Source organism: Prunus persica, chromosome G4 (assembly GCF_000346465.2).
Source record: "Prunus persica cultivar Lovell chromosome G4, Prunus_persica_NCBIv2, whole genome shotgun sequence".
NCBI classification, from domain to species: domain Eukaryota; kingdom Viridiplantae; phylum Streptophyta; class Magnoliopsida; order Rosales; family Rosaceae; genus Prunus; species Prunus persica.
In genome coordinates, this window is record NC_034012.1 from 23,567,178 (window position 1) to 23,573,347 (window position 6,170).

The following is a 6,170-nucleotide window of genomic DNA, read 5'->3' on the forward strand; positions in this document are numbered from 1 at the left end:
TTCAGCTTTTCATCCATATTTGTCATATATCATAATAGCAGTTACGGAACATTAGAGTCCGCATAGTAAAATAGTAATAACAAATAGAGTCATAAAATCAAAAAATTGGTTATTACCTTGTCTCTAGCCATTTTTTCTTTCACGAAGCTATAATTCATGACAACAAGATCATAATGAAACTCCTGCCCGAGCGAGTCAATTACATCGCCCAGAGTTTCTTTATCCATTATCTCCATTTTCTTTTTAATTGGTTGGGTTACATTCTTCAATTTGCCACAAAGCATTGCATCCTTAAAATATGTTCAATCTAACTCGTCTAAAAAAACAACTGCTACTGAGATCTCAAGTTGCCCAATACTCAAACTTTAAGAACAACTTTCTCTAAGTAGAGAAAGTTACAAAATGTAATGAAATAGTTTAAGTGACAAAGTGTAAAGTATTATTGCACAGAAAAATCACAAGAAAGTAACAAAGTGTTTATGTACTGATTGATAAAGTGTTTACGTATTATTGCATAAAGTAAAATTGTACCTCATCTAACTTTTTCACCACAAGAAAGGCTTCTCATTTGTAGCCAAAACATAGAGCTCATCATTCTTTTGCAAATTGAACATATTAAATGAGATATGCAAGTATTGCCTAGAATTTTTTATATTAAAATAATAATACTTCTACATAAAGAAAATAATAAACATAAAAGTGTCGTGTTTTAATATCAGCTTTTATCACTCATTATTGACTGACCTTAAACGTAGTGTTAATGCACCCATTCCAATAGAAAATACACAATCCATGCTCCTCTTTAGAAAGGGTCTGTAGCAGTTCAACATATCCATGCCGGGTGAGCTTTGTGGTAAGACCTCAAGTTCTTGGCAGTCCCCATTTTTTCCCTTTCCAGTTTCAGAGATGCCTGAATTTGACCCATTTGTATGACCACCCTAGTTATGATTAAAGTACATTGATTATGTCATCATTTAATCAATACATGTGTTATGAGAGGTCAAACATAAGTAAGCTCAAAAATGCTAGAATTCTACTTTATTGATGCTATGTGAGATAAGAGAAATAAATGTGCAAACCTTGGGAAGAGGAACTTTCTAAGCATGGAATATGGAATCCTTAAGAGCTTGAAAATTTCATGCTCCTCGAAAATGTCAAATTCGTGTATCCTGCAGCCATTATGTATGTTACAATTGAAAATCAAAGAAATAAATTTTTAGTTCAAACTTAAAATAAACAAAAACAACCACCTTAAGTTTAAATTGACATCAATCCGAGTATCAAGTCGAGGGATTAGCATCACAGCATCATCGATTCTCCCTTGTTGATGCTGCTGCTATCCAACATAATTCTACAATGGAAAAAAGAATTCTCAACTTCAACTTACACAAAGAAAGATAAAACCAAAAATGGTTGCAAGCAAATCATTAAGCATACCATCCTCAATTGTGCAGCCACTAGGGTTCTGAGGTCGTTCATGGTTTTTGCTTTTGAAGTAGAGCCCAACTTGTCCATCAGCGAGAGAACATTAGCTGTAACAAAACCAAATACAAACTGATAAAAGTTAGCACTGAGTCAGTATATTTTTGGTCGAGAATGAGAATTTTATTAGAAGATTACAAGGGAAACAAACACTAGCAAACAGCCCAAACAAAGGAACAAAAAAAAGGCCAGGATCATACCAATAAAACAAACTAAAACTAGGACTAAAACAAGACAAGGATGGATCCAAATCCAGCTGTGTCTGATGTTTCTGCCCCCAATAAAAAAAAAACGATATGCAACATCAGCAGCACTACAAATAGAAAAGTCAACTACTAAACTCCAAAGACAAGAAGAAATTAATTAGCACAGGAGCACTTGATATTGAGAGAGAGAGAGAGAGAGAGAGAGAGAGAGAGAGAGAGAGAGAGAATACCAATGGCAACAAGAGCACAGGCATCGCCCTCAATCTTCTTCTGGTAATAAATTAGACTGTAGCGTCCCACAAATTCAAGTTCTTTGCTGTATATTCTCTTTTCCCAGGACGATGCCATTGTATATTATTGTTTGTAAAATAACTATAATCCAAAACAAAACAAAAAAACCAATAATTAATCTTCATTGATCACATAAACCAACTACAAAATGATGTACATGCATTATCATTAAAATATCAATATTAAGTGTCAAATCATAAGCTGATGGTATGCATTTATATGGTAAACGATACAACAAACAACAAAATGATGTTCGTGCACTTTCATTAAAATATCAAAATTAAGTGTCAAATCATAAGATGATGGTATACATTTATATGGTAAATAATACAGCTACAAGATCACAAACATTCAAAGAAAAGCACATAATTCAATTTATTGAGCCAGTCTTGAACTTAATGCACCTTCTAAACAATTCTGTAAGAATCCGTTACAAATGAAAATTCTAACGCCCCAAAAATATATAACATATCTGTTGCTAGAAATAGAAAAACTGGTTTTTAGCTTCCATTTTTTGTACTTCATAATGAAGTAGACTAATAGGCAACATAGGAAAACAGATGCACAGAAAGTGAGTAAATGTGTGTGTGTGTGTGTGTGTGTGTGTGTGTGAGAGAGAGAGAGAGAGAGAGAGAGAGAGAGAGTTCATTTAAACAGGGAAGTCACAATTTTCCAAATACACTTGAAATCCTTTCCATTGACCAAAATGCAGGAATCAACATAAACAGACAGACTAATCGTATAAAACCAAAAACATTACATTTGATCAGTTTCTTTTCCACTTCACACATCAAGATTCCATAACAATGTCAAGATATGCACGAAACATATTCCCAGAAATAAAAATGTTTACTTGTACAACTCCTCAGAGCTAATTACCAACTTGAAATCACAAAACCCATTAACAATAGATAGAATGAGTTAAAGAACACCCATCATTCATTCTCCAACATGAAATTTTTCTACTTTGATGCCATATACAAGGCAACATGCATGACAAACAGCCAAGTAATTTTCCACGAAATAAAACATTATCAAAAACTGTTGGACGATCATACAAATTCCACATTTTGTTTTCCAGTTACAGATTTTCTTCCTTTGACATAGAATCTTAACCGACAATCTTTTCATACACTCTTTAACTAGGCACCCTCTTTTCTTCAGAAATATTTGCCACCAAAATACCTCCTCAACCAAATATCAGGAAAAACACAGATCCACTTTATTTTTCTTTACCTTATTTTCTTAGAAACAAAACAGAGTGCAAAAAGAAGGTTGTTAGGCAAACATAAAAAAGCCCTAAAATTTTCACAAAGTTTTCATGCACAGAAATGTGACGGATCTAAAATTCTAGAGAGAGAAGGTTCAAAAAGGGTTTTAGAGAGAGAGAGAGAGAAATTAAAAGCACAAGACGCACTGAAACAGATTTTTGTGAACATTATACTCTGATCTACATTGCTACGGCAAAAAAATAGCTTCAAGAGAGATTACCTGAGGGACAGAGCCGATCGTTGTCCGAAAATGACTACTGTAAGCCGGAAACGGCGGGGTTCGTCGCAATGGATGGCTCAGGCGACTGAGAATCACGAGCTCGCCAACAGAGTGAGAGAGAGAGTGTGAGATTGAGAGTGAAAACGAGAAGAAATCGAGGACCCCTTTTATTCCGAGTCAAGCCTGCACACTTCTCTTGGGTCCGGAATCCAAATTATTATGAACTCTCGTTAATTGAGGACGTACGTCGAGTTTTTTCTGTTCCGTTGCGCGCCGTGCCCGAAGTAGTCAAGACTGAGAAATGAGATATTTGATAGGGTACAGCCGCTCACATGATAGGCACGTGATGTTTTTTAAAAACAATAGGAACCGGCTGTTTTGGGTAACAGGTTAAAAGAAGGAAAACAAAACCACGCGCTCGTTCTTCAACTTGCTCTGAACTGTCGCTCGTCCTACTCCTCTGTATTGTGGAGCTGGATAGTCTCGACGGCGCAAACCGGTGGCAGAGGACGGGTCGGACTCGCTTGAATCGTCTCAGAGCTGCATCGGCCTTTCGGACCTGCGATCGTTGTGTCGTCGTGTGAAGATGCGTTAGAGTTGTTGGGTGGTGCTGCGTTCACGGCAGCAGCGGCGGCGGCGCTGATATTGTTGGGAAACGTCATCGTCGTGGAGGCTTCGACTTCGCCTTCGGCGTTCGTACAAAACGTCATCTACTCAACAAGATTGCCATCTTCTCCAATTCCTATTGCCCGTATGTTATTATCTCTCTATTGCTTGTTCATTTTGGCTTTTGTGATAAATTTAAGGTATTGGGATTGGAAATTCATAAAGCAATCAAATGGAATTTGAGAATTGTGAGTTGGTCAATTTGATAATTATGAGAAATATTTAGAGTGTTCATGTTGAGGAAAATATGAATCCATCATCTCAAATGGGACCTTTTTACTAATTTATAGATTACTTTTCATTTTCATGGATTTATTGCATTGTTTTCTAATTCTGGGAAATAAATTGCTGCGTTTCATCTACTAAATCTTCAGCTTTCTGTTATTGAAATAGTTCGCAAGTTGAGTAGAAATGTTTAGAAAAAGAACTCTGTGCATGCCTGTGTGTGAATTTAAGTAATGTTGAAATGAGAGATTGTGTGCTGTTTTGTGGATTCTTCTTTGAGGGTCTCTTGCTTGGTGAGAATTGTAGAGACAGAGAAAGGGAAAGTGGGTAGACAGAGCCAAACTCTCGCCCAGAAGCAGCTCCTCATCACTTTCACGTGGTACAACAAAATTTCAGGCCAAAGCTTGACCATCAACGTTGGGGACAAAGACAATACCCCATCACCATTCAAATTCAATTTCAATTCACATGCATCTGGCTGGGAGATTTTAGTTCCCACGCATCTGGCTTCTCTTCGTTGTTGTTTCTTTGTTTTTTCTCTCTTATTTTTTAATTTATTTAGAGCAACAAGTTTGGGTTTTGTAAATTTTTCTTCCTTCAAATTTTCCCTTGTCCTTTTTTTAAAATAAAAATTAATATGAGGTTCTCTAATCTATTAAATTAGATTTTTTTAATCGTAGCGTAAGATTTCATTTTATTGTAAAAAAAATTCATTCATCTTAGTCATCAAAGAAAATAGAGCATTGAGATACCAGTTAGAGAAGAAGAAAGAGAAGAAGAAGAAGAAGATGAAAGAGAGGTTGTGGTGAGGTTCAATCAGGGGTTTGGGTTTAATGGTGGTGGAGGTGGTGGTGGGAAAGATGACGGAGCTACTGCTAGAGGCAGCTTGGTTGGATTTTGGATGCAATTGTTTCCATTTGGGTACTCTCTTTCATTTAGCAACTGATTTGGGGTTCTTCTCACAAATCTTAGTTCCTTTACATTTCTGAAAAAAAAAAAACAGGTAGTTTTATACTATTTTTGTTTCTAATATAATCATTTTTATTTTTGACTCTGACATCAGCATGTAGGATTATATCTCTAATGAAATTGATGCCTTTCCACATCCAGCTCCTTGCAGTGCTTGTAGCAATTGTTGGTGTGGGTGCTTTTCTGTGGTGGGCAAGGCAGGATATGGTTCAAGACAGTGTAAGGCTACTTCTATTTTTTCTCTTGCTCACTTCTTAAAGCTCATAGTTTTCTTCAACTGTGGTATCAAACATCTATTGTTGCCTAGTTAAAACACAACCCAAGTTGTTGAGTGCCTTAAGTTCCATGCTCTCAATTTAATTTCCATGTTGGCACCTACAAGTGACTGGTAAAACCTTTTTAATTATTTATGTCAGGTTCAATTATTTTTTTAAAAAATATTAGGTCTTACATGATGTTTTGGCATTTGTGGACGGTTAATTTATCAATCTACAGATCTTCTAGTGGATAGTGTACCGTGTACCGAAACGCTCTATGATTTTCTTTTATTTGGAGTTGACAATTAAGTAATGTGCTCTTGATTTCAAAAAACTGTATCACAGGTGGTATATAAACAGGTAATCTGGATTGGTGTTGGATAGTTTCCATGGATAGGCATGTAGAAATCTATTGTGTTATAATGAGTTCATGCTTTCCCATGTGAGATGTATCAGATAAATGCATGATATGTATAGGATGTTTGGAAAGGGTTTAAGTACGCAAGTGATACTCTTTCATGTAACAATTCACGAACGCTTCATCCACATCTTGTAATCAAGTAATGTCAGAGTAACATCATGA

General features: G+C 35.9%; 2 long non-coding RNA genes across 4 annotated transcripts; one reads left to right on the forward strand and one right to left on the reverse strand.

The window, feature by feature from the left end:
* LOC109948551 lies at positions 842-3,755 on the reverse strand. Of its 3 annotated transcripts, XR_002271185.1 has the most exons (7): positions 3,471-3,755; positions 1,919-2,060; positions 1,683-1,753; positions 1,438-1,532; positions 1,251-1,351; positions 1,080-1,169; positions 842-938 (listed from the first exon to the last, which is right to left on the reverse strand). It is a non-coding gene; the product is annotated as an uncharacterized LOC109948551 (long non-coding RNA). The 3 variants fall into 3 exon arrangements; XR_002271186.1 differs by lacking the exon at positions 1,683-1,753 and having other exon boundaries at positions 1,438-1,554; positions 3,471-3,754; XR_002271184.1 differs by lacking the exon at positions 1,683-1,753 and having other exon boundaries at positions 3,471-3,753.
* On the forward strand, positions 3,794-5,768 carry LOC109948552. The gene is made up of 2 exons (XR_002271187.1): positions 3,794-4,221; positions 5,472-5,768. It is a non-coding gene; the product is annotated as an uncharacterized LOC109948552 (long non-coding RNA).